The sequence below is a fragment of the Mesoplodon mirus genome, assembly GCF_964341445.2.
Source record: "Mesoplodon mirus genome assembly, chromosome: 6".
NCBI lineage: Eukaryota > Metazoa > Chordata > Mammalia > Artiodactyla > Ziphiidae > Mesoplodon > Mesoplodon mirus.
This window is the reverse complement of record NC_138982.1, coordinates 36,075,119-36,092,689: the sequence shown is the minus strand read 5'-3', so window position 1 is coordinate 36,092,689 and position 17,571 is coordinate 36,075,119. Positions and strand designations below refer to the sequence as shown.

The 17,571-nt window shown below is 45.2% G+C and overlaps 1 protein-coding gene and 1 pseudogene across 3 annotated transcripts in view; both read right to left on the bottom strand.

Annotated features, from left to right (window-relative positions):
• The window catches only part of APOD (apolipoprotein D), a 79,727-nt gene that overhangs the window by 17,986 nt on the left and 44,170 nt on the right, over nucleotides 1-17,571 (bottom strand). Inside the window, exon 2 of one of the 2 annotated variants that reach the window (XM_082626052.1) lies at nucleotides 10,582-10,685. The exons of the other annotated variant lie outside the window; for it this stretch is intronic. The gene's annotated coding sequence lies outside the window, so the exon portion shown is untranslated. The remainder of the gene's footprint in view (nucleotides 1-10,581; nucleotides 10,686-17,571) is intronic. 2 annotated transcript variants of the gene reach the window in all.
• Nucleotides 11,691-12,288, bottom strand: LOC309806398 (ubiquitin-conjugating enzyme E2 L3-like; annotated as a pseudogene). Its single transcript has one exon. The product of its transcript is annotated as a ubiquitin-conjugating enzyme E2 L3-like (transcript).

Genomic DNA, 17,571 nt, shown 5'->3' with positions numbered 1-17,571 from the left:
AAGCACTGCCATGTTCAGGCACTGTTCTAAGTCCTGCAGATATGTAATGGTGAAGAAGAAAGACAAGGTCCTAGCCCTTGTGGGACTTACCATCCAGAATAGAGTCAGACACACAGAGAGGAAAACATACATGAGAGAATAGGGTGATGTGATAGGGAGTGACTGGGTGGGCTACTTCAGTTTTGTGGTCAGGAAGGGCCTCTCTGAGTACTGACATTTCAGTGAGATGTTAATGACAGAAAGGAAACAGTCATTCAAGGATCAGGGGGAAGAGCATTCCAGGAAGAACAGCCAGTGCAAAGGTCCTAGGGTGGGAATAGATTTCAGGTTTTCAAGGGACAGAAAGACCAGTGTGGCTGGAGTGGAGAGATGAGGAGGAAAGTGATTCAAAGTGAGTTTGGAGAGGTAGGCAGAAGCCACGTTACATCTTGCTTTGAGGAATTTAGGTTTTATTTCAAGTACAATGGGAAGCCATGTACTTGTACATTCTACAAGAATTTTACATTCTACATTCTACAAGAATGTGACAAGATTATTTAGGCTTCCCTGTCAAGTGTGGATTGTAGAATGGTTCCAGATGGATCAGCTGGGAAGCTATTGCAGTCATTCAGGTAATGGTGGCTTGGACCACAGTGACTGTGATGAAAATGGAGAGAAGTAGATGAATTTGGAATATGCTTTGGAGATAAAGTGGACAAGATTTGCTGATATATTGAATATAGATAATGAAGAAAAAAGGGAATCAAGACTGACTCCTAGATTTATAGATTGAACAACTGGGTGAATGCTCACGCTAATGACTAAAACTAGGAAGCCTGAGGAAGGAGAAAGTTTGGGAGGAAAACTCGAGTTCTTTCATGGATAAATTATATCTGAGTTGCCTGTTAGACACCCATGTGGAAATGTGAAGATGGCAGTTGGATAGTCAAGTCAAGATTTGGGGAAAAGTCAGGGCTGGAGGCAGAGATTTTGGAATCATAAGCACATAGATCAGTGGTCCCCAACCTTTTTGGCACCAGGGACTGGTTTCCTGGAAGGCAAGTTTTCCATGGACGGGAGGTTGGGGGGATGGTTCAGGCAGTAATACGAGTGATGGGGAGTGATGGGGAGCGATGGGGAGCAATGGGGAGCAGTGGAGAGCAATGGGGAGCAATGAGGAGCAATGGGGAGTGGTGGGGAGCAATGGGGAGCAGTGCAGAGTGATGAGGAGCAATGGGGAGCGGTGGGGAGTGATGGGGAGCCATGGGGAGAGATGGGGAGTGATGGGGAGTGGTGGGGAGCAATGGGGAGTGGTGGGGAGCGATGGGGAGCAGTGGGGAGCAATGGGGAACGATGGGGAGCAGTGGGGAACAATGGGGAGCAGTGCAGAGCGATGAGGAGCAATGGGGAGCGGTGGGAGTGATGGGGAGCCATGGGGAGCGATGGGGAGTGATGGGGAGTGGTGGGGAGTGATGGGGAGCGGCAGATGAAGCTTTGCTCACTCACCCACCGCTCACCTCCTGCTGTGCGGCCCGGTTCCTAACAGGCTGCAGACCGGTAATGGTCCGAGACCGGGGGGGTTGGGGATCCCGGAAGTAGATGGTCTTCAAAGTCATGGGACTCGATGGGGTTACAAAGGGAGAGCACACAGTAATGGGAGAAAAGGATGCTCAGGACAGATCCCTACTACGCTCTAACTTAGAGAGATTGACTAGAGGAGAAGGAGCCAGTAAAGGAGACATAAGTAAAGGAGGACAGTGGGCTATCACAGAGCCAAGGGAAGAAAATGTTTTAAGGAGGAGGAAATATCAACTTTTACTGAAAGTTCAAAGAAGATAACGAAGAAGCGGCCCCTGGATTTAGCAAATGGTGGTCACTGGTGACCTTGACAATAGTAGTCTCTGTGGATAATGGGAATAGAAGTCCAATTTGAGTATGTTGAGGAAGGGATGTGGAAACAGCAACTCAGTTTTGAAGTTGAAGGAAAATAGAGAAATGAGTTTAGTAGCTGACGGGAGACATGGAGGTTGAGGAAGATGCTCAGGGCATGCACATGGGGCTGATCCAGTAGAGGAGGAATATTGACTCTGTAGGAGAGGGAGGTGGAGACTGCAAGAGCAATCCTGAGCAGGAGAGAAGGAGTGGGATCCAGAGCACAGGTGGAGAGGCTGGCTTTTGAGAGGAGCAAGGGTTCTGGGCCCATAGAAACAGGAGGGGATGCAGAGGGGAGGCAACCAGATTCAGGGAGGTGTGTAGATCTGGTGGTAAGAAGATGTGGGGTTTTCTCTTTGTGTGCTGAGAAACTCAACAATTCTGCTCTGATCATGGTAAGTGGGCTTCCTTGAACACAGTCACTCTGCTAATGACACCTGCCTTAACACCTGCTTCATTTATTAAGGGACAGAGTGGGGAAGGGGCAGGGTTCAACCTAGGATGAATTGTAATCATAGCTCCTAACTATTGAACACTGCAACACCAGGTCCTGTATAGGTGTTTTCCATATATTAGCTCTAATTGTTACATACCCTGCAAGGCAGGCATTAGTACTAGTCCCATTAGAGGGATGAAAAAACGGAGGTGGGAAGATGTGGTCCTGCAACTTTTCTAAAGTGATGAAGTGAGAATTTAAATCCTAACATGTAACTCCAAACCCATACTTTTAACCATTATATTCTATTGCCCCAGCAACAGGAAGGGGTGAAAGGGTTCACTGAGAGATTGGCCAGGGGGTTAATACCTTCCAACCTTCTCAGCAGAGAAGGATGATACCAACTGCTTACTAATTCCTGAGAAATGTTGAGGCAAGCAGGAGGGCTGAGTTTTCTGCACCAGGCTCAGAAACTAGTGTTCCAGACTCCTTGACAAAGCCCACCTGAAAGCAGAGGAATTGAACCCATCCATCTAGTCCATCATCCAACACTGTCACCCAACAAATTCCAGGAGCTGGGACATCTGCTACCAGTTACCTCAGTCAACTTACTGTGGCTTTAAGCTTTTCCAGATGTTTGCTGGGAAACAATCTTTGTCGAGTTTTGTAATCCAAGATAGACTGAGGCCAGTTCTTATGAAGATATACAGGGCTGGCAGGGCCACCTCCAAGCCTTCCAATGGGACCAAAATTCAGGATTTTTTAATGCAGAAGCAGTAAGAGCTCTGTTTTGATTTTTTAATTTTCTAAGATAATAAATAGATTGGTGGACAGAGCTCGGGTTTGGGAATAGGGCAATGGGGTTCTTGCCTCAGCTCTCTTACCTCTTAGCTGGGTGACTTTGGAGAGTTTCCTGAGCTTTCAGTCCAGGGTTTGACTATCAGGTGTTTGTAATATGGAATCCATGGGTCTCCATGGGAGGTTGATAGAATCCCATTTCAATAAAATTGAATGCTTTTGCGATCCTGTTTTTTTTTACTCATTTATGGACATATTTGCTGAGTTGTCAGTGGGTCCATGGCACAAAAAGGGTAGGAACCTGAGAGAGGATGTCTGGGGTCCCTGCTTGATTCGACATAATTTCCATGAACATACCTTCTGGGAGAGAAATTTCTTTAATGAAGTCCAACTGAGTGTGCAGGAGTGGAGGGCAGTTTCCCAATGGTGGTGAGAGAGGTCAATAAATAGGAGGTGATGGAGCATCACATTTGGGCTGGGGCCCAGGTGACAGAGGGAGAGAGCCAGACTCCAGGCTCTCACATGCTATCTTCATCTGGGTAGAGGGGCTGAACTATCACACACTTAGATGTGTATTTGGGGCACACCCCCGAGAGGCAGGAGCAGCCTGCAGACTTAAGAGTCTCAGGTGCCACGTGCTGCCTCGAGGGAGAATATAAGAGGGAGGGCGAGGATGGCAGCAGGAGGCGAACCATGACCTGGCCCGTCCTTCTACCTGTGTTACTTTCGCTCCTGTAACACAGTTTCCGATAATAAAGTGATGGTAGAACAAATAGAGAGTTTTCACTGACTGATGAGCCAGCTCTCGGGTACTAGACACTTGTTATGCTGGGTACTCTACATATATTATCTCCTTTAAGCCAAGAGCAACCATGAAAGGTAGATATAATTATATCCATTTCGTGGAGCAGAGAACTTGCTCACAGGTTAGTACTTGCCCCACATGGTGCAGCGAGTGGCTGAACTGGGATTCATAACCACTTCTGAATTCATCTTCTCGTGAATGGGAGCTATTGGCCAGTCTCTTGGTCCAAGGAAGTCCCTCTTACAATGGGACATGCCCCAATTTGAAGAACAGGATTTCTATGTCTCCATCTAAGTCTTTAAGAAAATGACCATTTGATTTATTGATTTATTATGCACTTTGTCAAAAGTGGTATTGTTGTACTGTGTCTGGAGTTTTGTGTTTGGCCTTGGAGCCTCCTTTTAAGTTTTCTGAAATACAAGTTGGTCCTCATTACAGCGATGAAGAGAGTATTATTGGATTTGAGAGCCACAGCATACTCCATTAAGAATGGCAAGTGGTTTTCCATGGGCTACATCTCCTGGAGGGAGCAAGTGGGTGTGGGGGAGAGGAGGTGACTGAGAACCACAGATTTCATTGGCTTCTGGATTTGGGTGGAGACCGTATAGTAGATCTGTTACTGACTCGAGAATACATCAATGCATCCCTTGGTCTTACATGCTTTGCATGGGGTCTAAGAGCCTCTATTTTAGAATTATTGATGGAGTGAACTATTATAGTATTCTTTCGTGCTTTTTTCCCAAATGTCTTGTGTTAGTGACTCTTCCTTAGTCCAATGGTCCTTAACTCTGGTCACATATACCTGGGGTGCATTTAATAAGACTGATTCCTGGGCCCTATCTCCAAAGATTCTGACTTAATAGATCTGTGTGAGGGCCTAGGCATCAGTAACTGTTAAAAGCTCTGCCAAGGGCTTCCCTGGTGGCGCAGTGGTTGAGAGTCCGCCTGCCGATGCAGGGGACACGGGTTCGTGCCCCGGAACGGGAAGATCCCATATGCCGCAGAGCGGCTGGGCCCGTGAGCCATGGCCGCTGAGCCTGCGCGTCTAGAGCCTGTGCTCCACAACGGGAGAGGCCACAACAGTGAGAGGCCCGTGTACCGCAAAAAAAAAAAAAAAAAAAAAAGCTCTGCCAACATAGAAAACAAACTTATGTTACCAAAGGGGAAAGCAGCGGAGGAATAAATTAGGAGTTTGAGATTACCAGATACAAACTACCATATATAAAATAGATAAACAACAAGGTCCTACTGTGTAGCACAGGGAACTATATTCAATATGCTGTAATAAACCATAATAGAAAAGAATATGAAAAAGAATATATATATCTATATCTGAATCACTTTGCTGTACACCACAAACTAACACAACATGGTAAATCAACTATACTTCAATAAAAAATAAAAATAAGAAAATAAAAGCTCTGCCAACGATTTCAATGTGCAGGGAGGTGAGAACCACTGAGTCATTGTCTTGCTTGCCTTTGGCCATCCTGCTTGCTGCTCCCTTACCTGGAAGACCCCCCTGCCCTCTTCACCTGGTCAACTCTTGCTGGTCCTCCAGGAACACTGAAACACTGGTTGGGCTCTGTGGCCTCCTCTGTGCTCCCAGGACTGTTTGCAAAATCTCTCTCTAACACATCCCCCAGTGTTCTAGTGTGTGGTTTGTCTGTCTTCCCTACAGGGCTGTACGTGGGAAGGGATGTGGCCTTATTTCTTTGAAGCTCCAGCTTCCAGCACGGTGCCTGGCACAAAGTAGGAGCTTGGTAAATGTTTGTTGAATAAGTGAGGGCATGAAAATATTTGGAGGGAAAGAATCAGAAATGTGGCCAGACATGTCTGGTCCTTTTCCGTTCTCTGGGAGCCCTGAAGACACATCAGGAGAGCTTAGGATGAGTGTGATTGGAGAGGCCTGAGGCTGCATGTGAACCTGACGTTCAGAAATACATGTATCTGGTTTTTAAAAAGGTCTCCCACACCTTGTCATAATATATACCACAACAAATATTGAAGTCTCAGGGGTTCAGCTCCAGCTACCCCTGTGTAGCTGTCACTCAGCCCATAGCGTCTGCTCGGCTTATGAGTCAAGCTGCCTCTTTGTCCTTTACAGAGATGTTGGTTCTATCTCAGAGCAACAAAGAAAACATTCTGACTGTGAGAGAATGGCTTTCAGGGTTTTCCTGATGCAGCCCTGGAGAGAAGACACTTTTATTTCTATCTGTTCAGTGGGGACCAGTAGAGGCACGGGTGTGTCCATCGCCTTCAGTCATGACATTCACATAAAGACACCGCTGGCAGAGCCTCCTTGGGGTGGGCACTCTGAGGTTTTCAGGTGGGATAGTCTGATCTTTAATGAAAATAGAGAGGGATGAGGAGGAGGAGAAAGCTCTTTCTATTAAGAACCTACCCAGGGCTTCCCTGGTGGTGCAGTAGTTGAGAGTTCGCCTGCGGATGCAGGGGACACGGGTTCGTGCCCTGGTCCGGGAAGATCCCACATGCCGTGGAGTGGCTGGGCCCGTGAACCATGGCCGCTGGGCCTGCGCGTCCGGAGCCTGTGCTCCGCAACAGGAGAGGCCACAACAGTGAGAGGCCCGCGTACCGCAAAAAAAAAAAAACAAACCTACCCAGTGGCACTCAAATGCTATTCCAGAGACTCTGTGTGTTAATTCATCTACTCCTTACAGTAACCCCATGAAGTAGATATTGTCTCTATATTATTTTTACCTTTGAGTCACTTTTCTTCAATACCTACATACTCTGTCTCCAAATATTCTCCACCCAGCCTCCTAAATTTCTATTTCATCCCTTCTCTGTTTCCCCAGTGGCAATACCTTACCTCAGGCCACCATCTAATTTGACGTGAGAAGGTTCAAGTGTCACTAAGCTCATACCATATGTCACAACCATAGTGGGAGCTGCATTTGGACTTAGGTCTTGGAGTAAAGGGACTTCCTCTGTTGAGTCAATGATTCTGAGACTTACCAAGATTCCCTTGAGGTTTCTGACTAATCCCCTTAGACTTCCTTCTGTCTCCCCCACCCCAGGCCTAAATCTTTGACCTGTTCTCATAAATCAATAATTTATTAATTTAACAAATGTTTACGGAGCACGTCGTAAGGACTAGTCATTTTGCTAGGCAACAGGAAGATGAGGTGTACAAGATCAAATCCCTGTCCTTGTGGACTTTGCTATTCTGACTTCTTTCCCCTCTGAGTAGTTGCTCTGGTCACTTGTTTCTCAGCTTCCCTCACCTGGATCAGGGACCTTTGTAGCAGAAGCTGAACATGGCCATTAACCAGACAAACTCCTGAAGACTCAGGATCTCTGCACCCTGCTGTGAGGGGCCCTGGGCAGCTCCGTTCTGCCTGTCCAGGGGCTGCAAATTGTCTCTTACCTTCCCCTCCCACAGCCATATCCACTCGAGAGATGGGCAAAGCTTAGGGAATCTTAGCATCTCAGGGCTCAGCCTTGCAGGTACCACTCTGGGTAACTTGGGACCACAGGGGACCCTAGTCTCCAGGAAAAGAAGGCTGTTGACCTGTCAGCCAGAAATCCTTTTACCTTTGGTGTCATGAACTCTCAAGTAAACATGCCTTATATACATTTTGCCCTAAATGATCCAATGTCTGCTTTCCTAGCACATTCTATGTCTTTGGACTGGGCTGCTTTGATGTAGTTAGAATAACAAAAATTTAGGAAAACAAACTCAACTTTTAAAAGAAAAATATGTGAACGAAAGAGTTGGTTCATCAAATCTGCTTCAAATAGGGAGATTTCAATCATGACCAGAAGGCCCATGATTTTCTTAAAAGGGTCAAGGAAGGGCTCCCCTGAAGAAAGTCTGCTGGGCCTGAAGGAAGGTCCCACCTCACAACCCTAAGGGATGAACACACACACTTTGCCTTTTTTCTCTACATTTGGCCTGAGATGATCTTCAGGTTGTCATAACTATTCCAGGTTGAGAATTTCACTTCATTGAGATTCACCCTAACTCACTCAAAAGAACCCAACAGATGGTATAAAGATTTCGGCATCAACCTAATTCACCCCCTCCCCTTTTCTCCCACTAGCCAGGGCTCAGAGATGTGGAATTTTCCAGAAGCTGGTGCTTCCAGTTGAGGGGAAGTGACTGGATTTCCCAGGACCTTCCAACTTCAGGAGGGTTATTTGAAAAGATATCCATGGCCTGCTTAGGGAATAATTACAAGTTGTAGTGTGGGGATGTGCTTGGGCAGGGATGGCTTCAACTGAGGCCCTGAGGGACTGAGTTTGAAACAGGGGAGAAGGAAAAATTAAAAAAAACAACAACCAAAAAACAAAAAACCAAACAATGGTACAAAGGAAGCACTGTTCCCATGAACAGATGGAGTGGCGGGGTCAGCTGAGCCCAGGTCGCTGTACCAGGCCTCCCATAGCATTTGTGCTGGGCTGGGAGGAAGCACATCTCTGGTCCAGGGACAGAGTGGGCCAAGGAAATGGCCCAGGGGATAAATGGCTACATTAGGATGTCCTGCAGAGCAGAGGGATACCCTTAGGACTTTAGATTGGAAAACTGGATAAGTGGAGGGGAATTTCTAGCTCTACTATAGGAGTCCTGCTGTGTAGACTGCCAAATAGAATAATGCAAGTGGCATAGTGAACATTCTGGCTTGAAATATACAGCTTAACTGCTACCTGTTCAGATTAACCAGATAACTGCCAGATCTTCAAGTCCCACAGGGATCTGTGGACACAGGCATAGGAGGCTGCCTTTAGACATGCAGCTGCTTCTAACATATGTGATACACGCAGACATGTGGTTATTCTGTATGCTCTTTAAGGCCTCTTCCTTTCCTGAGCGTCTAAAATTTTAGAGACCTACAGCTAAACATGTTAGGGATGAGTCATGCTGTCAATGGTCACTGGGTGGACAGCAGAGGGAAGGAAGGATTCATGTGACCAACCTTGTCCTCCATGATACTAGACCCTACTCAGATCCCTGAGAGTGTCAGGGATGAGGGAGTTTGTAGTCTCCTCTCAATGATGTTGTAGCCAACTAAGGTTTATCCTATTTTGTGTATCTTGACAGGCCATTATTATTTACAGCCAAGAATCAGTGAGAATCTCCATAACAGCTCAGTTAAAGAATTCTCTTCATGTTAGGGCTTCTGGAAAGAGCACAGGTCTGTGAATCAAGACAGAAGGGTTCTAGGCCCAGCTTTGTCATCAATCTGTGGCTGACTTTGGCAAGGAACTTCCTCTGCCCAGATCAAAGTTCATCCTTTCTTGCCACTAACATTCTATGACTGTGATTTGGTACCTAGTATGGGAAGAAGACAAGACCCCAGGCAGGTCAGGGGAGTCAGAAAGGGAAGTTGGGGGAAGGTTGTATTAGCTTAGGAACCATTAAAATCCTTGGATCCCTACATAACTCTGCTTGCATCTTTAAGTCCACTGGCCTCACTCTACTTCCCAAAATGTCAGCTCTGATCAGGGCCTGTGGGCTTCCTCAGAAGCACCAAGACTCACGGGGTCCCCATTTCTTTTATGCACCCACCATGGGGGTAGAGAGTCAGAGATATAGGCTGTGAGGTGAGAAAGGAGGCCATGTGGAGAGTGCAGATGGGGAAGATGCTTCCATTTTGAAACCATTTGCTGCAGGCCCTCCAGCCTCAGCACCAGGAGAGGACTATAGTCATGGATGAATAGCTTATGCTGTTGTCTTAGATGAAACTGTTTATATGAAACAGGAAATGCAAACACAGCTTCTGTTTTTCTGCACTGCATTTCTCTGATGGGGATAATAATAGTTGTGCAACCCGGAGTGTGGTTATTAAACCCATCCTATGGTCACAAAGAAGCTGTGAGAAAGCCAACAGGCACAGACTCCCCAAGGCAGGATTTGGAGATTTTGCAAATTTCAAACTATTTTCCTGATGAACTGTAGTAACCCACCATGAGACAGAAGAGATGGAGTCGAACTCCAAGTACATTTTGTCCTCACAGAGTTTGTTTTAACACCAGAATTTCTTCTGTGTGTTTTTCTCATGGTCTTACCTCTATGAACTTGTTTAGCACTCAGTCTAGTGGACACTTGGTGATTATGAAAGTCTCCAGCACAAAATAAGGGGTTGAGAATGGGAACATTCCAGGATTCCATGGGTTAGTTTATTTTCAGGACCCAAATGGTCTGGTTGGTTCTTCCACCAAATTGAAGAACTGATTATTTGAGGAGGGTTTATCATAGATATATTAATTATATATCTATGTGATTGTGTGTGGCTGAGAGCTGAGGTCCTTGGACTCCAGGAGAAAGGCAGACTCTTTATGATAAGTCTCTAGTGGTCAGATCAGAACCAGCCTTGCGAAGTTAGTGAGAGCCCTGAGCTGATCTGGAGAGCGTAGAACGAAGTGCCTGGCTGATTTTGGACAAGCGTTCTTTGTGGGAAAAAGAGGTCACTCTCTCATCTAGTGCAAACCAAACCTGGGACACAGACATGTACATACAGCGTTCCTGCAATTCTCCCTGTCCAAGAGGACTGCAACTTTCCCTTCCACATGCTTCTCAGGCAGCCAGTTTTCCTTTGCTGACTCTCCCTCCGTCTCCATCCTTCACACCCTTCCCAAGACTGCCCTTGATGCTCATTTCACCCACTTTTGCCTGGATACAAATGATGGGAGATGGCAGTGAGCTTGTCTTCTGTCCAATCCTTCAGTCCTCAGGAGGGCCCTGGGCCTTGCTTGGCTGAAGCACTGAACCTGGGGATAAAATAAGGAAGAAGTCTGAGAGAAGAGGAGAAGCAGAGGAAGACCAGGGCTGTGACCTGGGGACAGAAGTGAGTTTTCCTCTTATTGACTCACCTCTACCAGGAATTAGGGCAGAAGGAAACATAAAATTTAGCTCTCCAAAGTCTAGAATGATCTTAATCTTACATACCCACTTTACTGAGGACACCTCTAGTGATTTGTTTGGAGATATTTGGGTGAAGAAACTTTGATACTTTTTTATTGTCAATGGGTTTTAACCTGCTATGAAAATAGGGATGAATCATAAAACTTGGTCCTCAAATATGCCCCAGTTATAATTTTTTTTAATAAATTTATTTTATTTTTGGCTGCGTTGGGTCTTTGTTGCTGCGCACGGACTTCTCACTGCAATGGGTTCTCTTCTTTTATTTTTTGCAGTACGCGGGCCTCTCACTGTTGTGGCCTCTCCCGCTGCGGAGCACAGGCTCCGGATGCGCAGGCTCAGTGGCCATGGCTCACGGGCCAAGCCGCTCCGCAGCATGTGGGATCTTCCCAGACCGGGGCATGAACCCATGTCCCCTGCATCGGCAGGCGGACTCTCAACCACTGTGCCACCAGGGAAGCCCATGGCTTCTCTTCTTGTAGAGCACGGGCTCTAGGTGTGTGGGCTTCAGTAGTTGTGGCATGTGGGCTCAGTAGTTGTGGCTTGCAGGCTCTAGAGCGCAGGCTCAGTAGTTGTGGTACACGGGCTTAGTTGCTCTGCGGCATGTGGGATCATCCTGGACCAGGGCTCGAACCCATGTCCCCTGCATTGGCAGGCAGATTCTTAACCACTGCGCCACCCGGGAAGCCCATGCCCTGGTTTTAATTTAAAGCCAAGTATTCAGTTCAGTTTACTTTTCTGTTTTTTTTTCTTTCATTATACTGCTTATTAAATCCATGACACAGTGGTAACGACATTTTTCATGTCCACTGACACCATTTATTGACATCTTTTCTTTTCTTTTTCTTAGAACATCTTAAAATTTTAATCCTATCTTTACAGGTTACCTAGACCACTTTTGATTATGAAAACTGTAGAAAATTAGTAACTGCCACAAGCGGATGCTGGGCGGTGGCACATGTCGATCTTCCACAGAGTCCTGCTTTTTGGGATATCTGAATGCACTGCTCAGGGTCTCTGCTCACACGCTGGAATCAGTTGTGGCAGATTTTAGTCCACAGGTCGCTTTTCCCCATATTTCTTTGTAAACTCTTCAACGTTCTTACAGAATTTTTTACTGTCCTTGTGCTGGGGTGTTCATTTGGTTGGTTTTGGTTGCTGGCTTCCAGTTTTCAGCACTAATTACCAGCAGACAGACCTGCCCTTTTTCATCCATGTTCCGGGTGATAGATCTTCGATTTAAATGTGATCTTTGGTAGCTTGAATGGGTAGTCTGCTGGAAAGTTGCTTTCGATTCTGAAGACCCCCTTATCAATATGGAGGGTTGTCAGGAACCGTAAGCCCTTGCCAGGTCAACAAAGTAGCTTCATCAACGTAGATGTAAAGGAAGTTTTTCGTCTCACATTTGAGGATGTCTTCAAGCCCCTTCATCAGCCTCCTGCTGGATGCCATCTTCAATCTGGTGCTGCTGCTGGCACCTTGACATCTTTTCTTTAATATTTAGGTCTGTAATTCTTCAGATACCACACATAATAAATGGAAAGTTATCTCATTTTCTTTATTTCATTTTTGTGGACAAATAGAGAGTCTTTTAGTTTATATCAGGTATAAAGATCAAAGAAAGTCTAATTCAAGTTGAAAACCAACAACATTTGGCTGATCATAAACTTTCCCAGGGTGCTACATCTAGAAGAAATTCAGTACCAAGTACAAGTACCATATTGTTGCTATATCACAGGTATCTCACATATCAATGATATTGTAGCTTAGAAGCAGCATCTACACTTTAAGTTGCTCATGCTGAGATATAAGATGCTGCTGGCAATATTTATTTTGAAAACATACAAACAATAGTTCTCTTTTTCATTGCTCCAGTTACCCTTAGTTATAGTACTTAAAAGTACTTTTGTACTGTTTTGTGTGTGATTATAGAAGTAATTCATGTTCAAAAAAAGTGGAAAACACAGGAAAGCACAAAGAAGAAAAGCATATGAAAGCCAGTAATTCCACCAGCCAGAGAGAACCATGGTTACCATTTGGTATTTCTGATATATAGGGATAGGGTTGTAGAAGAGTTATAGAGAGGAGGCATGTATCTTTTGAAACAAAAATGAGATCATATGAGGGGCAGGGAGACAAAAAGGTGAAAGAGATGCTCCAGTTGCATCAGAGTTCATGTGAGACCTTCCGACAGAGGCCTTCCAACAGAGAAGTGGAATATTTGAGCTAAACCTTGATCCCTCCCAGGACTAAGTTCTAGGAGCCTGCCTAAGGGTATAGCCTGGTTGTAATTGAATGACTCTGGCCCTGGGGTATCCGTAGACTGTCAGGTTTCACAGCAGGTCAAGGCCACTTCTAGGATTTACTCTGCTTTGTAGCTTCCCACCTGGACCTGGAGAAGGCTGTGAAGAAAATGTTTCTAACTCACTTTTCCTCTCCCCTCTTGTCCCCCTTAGCCAGGATTCTTGGCTCTTAGTAGCCAAGCTTCTCTACAGCTGATATATTATTTGTGACATTTGCTCCACTGTCACTACAACGATTTTATATTCTGCTCTCTTGAGATATGTTGTAAGAGAAAGAAATATGGTTTTGCCTTTGTTTCACGTCATGCCCATTTATGCTAAATGTATAAAATGGCTCCTCATGCATTTCCCACACCCTGTACCAAAGAAAAATTTTCATTCAGTTGTGTCTTCTAGTGACTCCACACAAGTCCTTTTGACTTTGGGTCAGAACCATTCAATGTTCGTTCCACAAAATTTTCTCAAGCACCCACATGGGCCAGGTACCATTCCATGTATTAGGGATATAGCAATGAATGAAACCTGCAAAAATCCCATCCCTCACAGAGTGCTCATTCTGGTGAGACCAGATGGCCAAATGCCTCTTGCTGCCATGCCAGCTCATTCAATCATTCATTTGTTCAAGCATTCATTCATTCAGGCAGTCCTTCAACAAACACTGAGTGCCTATTATAGTGGCTTTGTAATGTGTTAACTTGGCTAGGCTACATTACACTTTCCTTTCCTTCATGTTTTTGGATAGGGTGGGCCACCAGAGGGATTCTCATGTGAGATTTGGAGGGTGGAAGTGAAGCAGCAGTCATTTTGTAGCTCACACATATGGTCGTGTATCTGCTGGCCCACCTCCTCTGCATGAAGCAGTGACCAGGCCCATATCTGCCCTCACCTCCCCTAGGTCCTCCCTCAGCTTCCCTGACCCCTGGGCAGCTGTGGGCATTTACGCCCACGATGACAGTTGCCTTTGTTTGACCCGTCAGCTCTGTTAGCTCCTATGTACTCTCCTCCACTCTCCAAAGACTCAATCCTGACAAAGCTGGCATTGCTTACCCCCCACTCTACTTCACCCTGCATTTCACTTGTAATTAGCTAAGGAAATTTATTTAAATTTGTTAAACTTATTTACAATTAATTAGCTAAGTGATATATCACTTATTATGTACATTCTACTTTATTTATCCATTCAACAAATGTTCTAACAAGATTCTCCTACATGGCAGGCACTCTGCTAGGTGCTGGGGGTACATTGGAGAGCAGAACAGATGTGGTCTCTGCCCTCATGGAGCTTACAGCCCAGCAGGGGAGGACAGACCAAAAATTCAAGTAAACAAACAAAACTTGATTTTAAAAATGAGTGGGGCTGTATAAATAGAGAAAGGTAAGCCAGGGTGGACAGGAGGGTAGGACCTATTCCAGATAAGATAGATGGGGAAGGCCTTTGTATCCAAATGCATTTTTAAATATTAGAAAGTCAAAAGGATATGGACCCATCAAGAAAGCAGTTTTTGTTAGAAGTGTTCATCCGTTTGAAAAATACTCCACAGTGGTTAAATTTCTTAAGAAGAAATATGAGTAGAGATGGAAAGCTAGCAGTTTGAGAGACCCAGGTTCAGGAGGAAAGAGACAGTCATACAAGTTCACTGGGAGAACAGGAGATGGTGAGTCATCTTTTTCTTTCCTTTTGATCTGATGTTGAAAGGGGGAAATATATGGAAAGGAAGTCCTTCATTCTAACAGAGATGATTTATTAAGAATGAGTTATTGAGAGTGAGTCCAGGCTGTGCCATCAAAAACCTCTCCATTAAGATAGTAGTCAGGGGAAGGGATGGGACACAAGGTGGACCCTGAGAGAATATGCAGCACGTGCTTGCGACAAACACCTGGGGTGTGTGTGTGTGTGTGTGTATGTGTGTGTGTGATATGATGCACTTTTTCCTTCACAGAAAATCTTCTAGATTAGTCCATTCTGGGGAAACAAGTGGGGTGATGGCTCTGCATTTTCTTTGACGCTGCCCAAGAACCCAGGATGAAGCCACTCAGACTGGCTGTGAACACTAGGTATTACCTGAGTTGGAAATGCTACCCAGTTAGAGTCAGTTCCCTGATCAGGGGTTCCCAGTGATCCTGGAATAAGTCACATCTGTCGCCAGAGGGTAAGGATCATGACTTTAATCCTTTTGTATTCCCTCAGCGTGCTAAGCAATGTGCTATGCCCCCAGCAGGAGAATCAGTACTTATTGATGCCTTTATACAAAAGCTTCCCACTTGAGCCAAGTCAACTTTTAAAGCTTTTAGGGACTTCCCTGGTGGCACAGTGGTTAAGAATCCGCCTGTCAACGCATGGGACATGGGTTCGAGCCCTGGTCTGGGAAGATCCCACATGCCGCAGAGCAGCTAAGCCCATGCGCTACAACTATTGAGCCTGCGCTCTAGAGCACGTGAGCCAAACTACTGAGCCTGCGTCCCACAACTACTGAAGCCGGAGTGCCTAGAGCCTGTGCTCCACAACAAGAGGAGCCACCGCAATGAGAAGCCTGCACACTGCAATGAAGAGTAGCCCCCCCTCGCCGCAACTAGAGGAAGCCCGTGCACAGCAACAAAGACCCAACACAGCCAAAAATAAATAAATAAATAAATTTTAGAAAAAAAAAAAAAAAAAGCTTTTAAAGGTTTGGACCTGAAGTGTGGACTCAGGACACAGAGACCCCAGCAGGGATCTAGTGGTCTTCTAATGTTTCTCATGATGTTTCCAGGTAAAGTTACTGGTTTTGGATCCAGAGGAATGATGCTCCTCATGTTTGGAATTCTACAGAGGAGAGGAAGAACTCAAACAAAAAGCTAGGACAGGAGCCAATGTGATGAGGAAGAGATTAAAGCCCCTTTCTTCTCAAATGAGGACATTGCTTTCAAAACAAGGATGAACACTGTGCTGGGAAATTTCAAGTTCTCCTTACTGTTTTGCTCTCAGGGCAATTTTAGTAAATAAAGCCCCACTGTTATTCACTGGATTTTCCAGATTTGCTTTAAGCTCCTTTAGCTTGGTGGTGGCAGGCTGATAGGTTATAAAGAAAACACAGCAAGAGAAATCCAGGTTAAAATATTTATTTAAAAGTTAGTGCCTTTGAGGTTACCATTTGATTCAGCCTCTGCATATCTTTCCATATACTCTATTATTTCTGAACTCACTTTACCTATATGTCCTCAAAATACCCATGAATATCCACTCCTTCCTAGATGGCATTAAATTTCATTTTAGATTTTAAAAAAGAAAAAAAGTGCCTTTTCCTGGAATCTGACATTTTCTTCATGGGTCAGAATATCCAGAGTTTCTGTGGTTCATCAACACCAGGGAGACTAAGCACCAAACATTTCACAGATTTCTGTTATAAAGATTTTTACAAACATGGACCCGTGCAAAGGCTCAGTTGTCACCTCTAAAGACAATGGTGTTCCTCAGCCTTACTGTCTGGCCCTGATTAGCACATATGACATAAATAGTATAGCCTCTGGTGTGACCTTGTCACAAAATTCACTCACCTTGGCTATTAGTGGCCTTTACCTGACATAAAACAAATGACCTGTCACTGATCAAGTGAACAAAAGAAATCATAAAAATTCAAGCAAAAGGGGAAAAAATATATGCACATGTAAAGTTTTAACCTAAGGTCACCCAGCCTAAAGCTCTCAGCCAGAAAATGTGTCACCATCTTTCCTCCCACAAGGCATTACTGGGTGGAAAACACATAAGCATCATCAGTAGAGTCTGCCCTGGGATAGCCGTCTCACAGTTCTGATAGAGGAACAACAGCCTGAGACCCCATCTCCAGCACCAGGCATGCCTGTGACCTGGCTTCCATCTTGCACTCAGAGGCCAAGGCCTGGATTCATCACCCCTCACTGCAGCAGGAGCTCAAGGAGGTTCTGCTCAAAATTCAATGTTTATTGCTTGAAGCACTTTTAAAGTCCTTTGTTATCCAAAGCCTTTCCCTTGAGCCCTGGAGAGGATTACAAAGTAATGTTTTCTTCCTTCAGCTTATTTCTTAGGAAATTGCCTTCAGACCTGCCAAAGTCACAAAGAGATGCAGGATTTCATTGGTGTCTTCATACATGGAACATTTGGTCATCCCTCATGATTTTTTCCACTCCTATTTCCTGAAGAGAAAACAGAAGATCTGGGAAAGAGGGGCTACCTGCCTCTGGTCTCTTGGCTGCCCTGGTAGGAAGAGTCCAAGTGACGGTTCCAGGAATGAGGCTGGGACTGTGGGCAGATCCATACCTGTTGCTTCACCTTCTCATTTCACAGTGTGTGGCCCGCTGTCAGGTGAGGGCCACACTCCTTCTGTCCAGGTGCTTTACCTTCACCTTGTTTTGTTACCACATCTTCCCTTATTTTCTGCCTTTCTTCCATCCATATATCATAAATCCATTCACTATC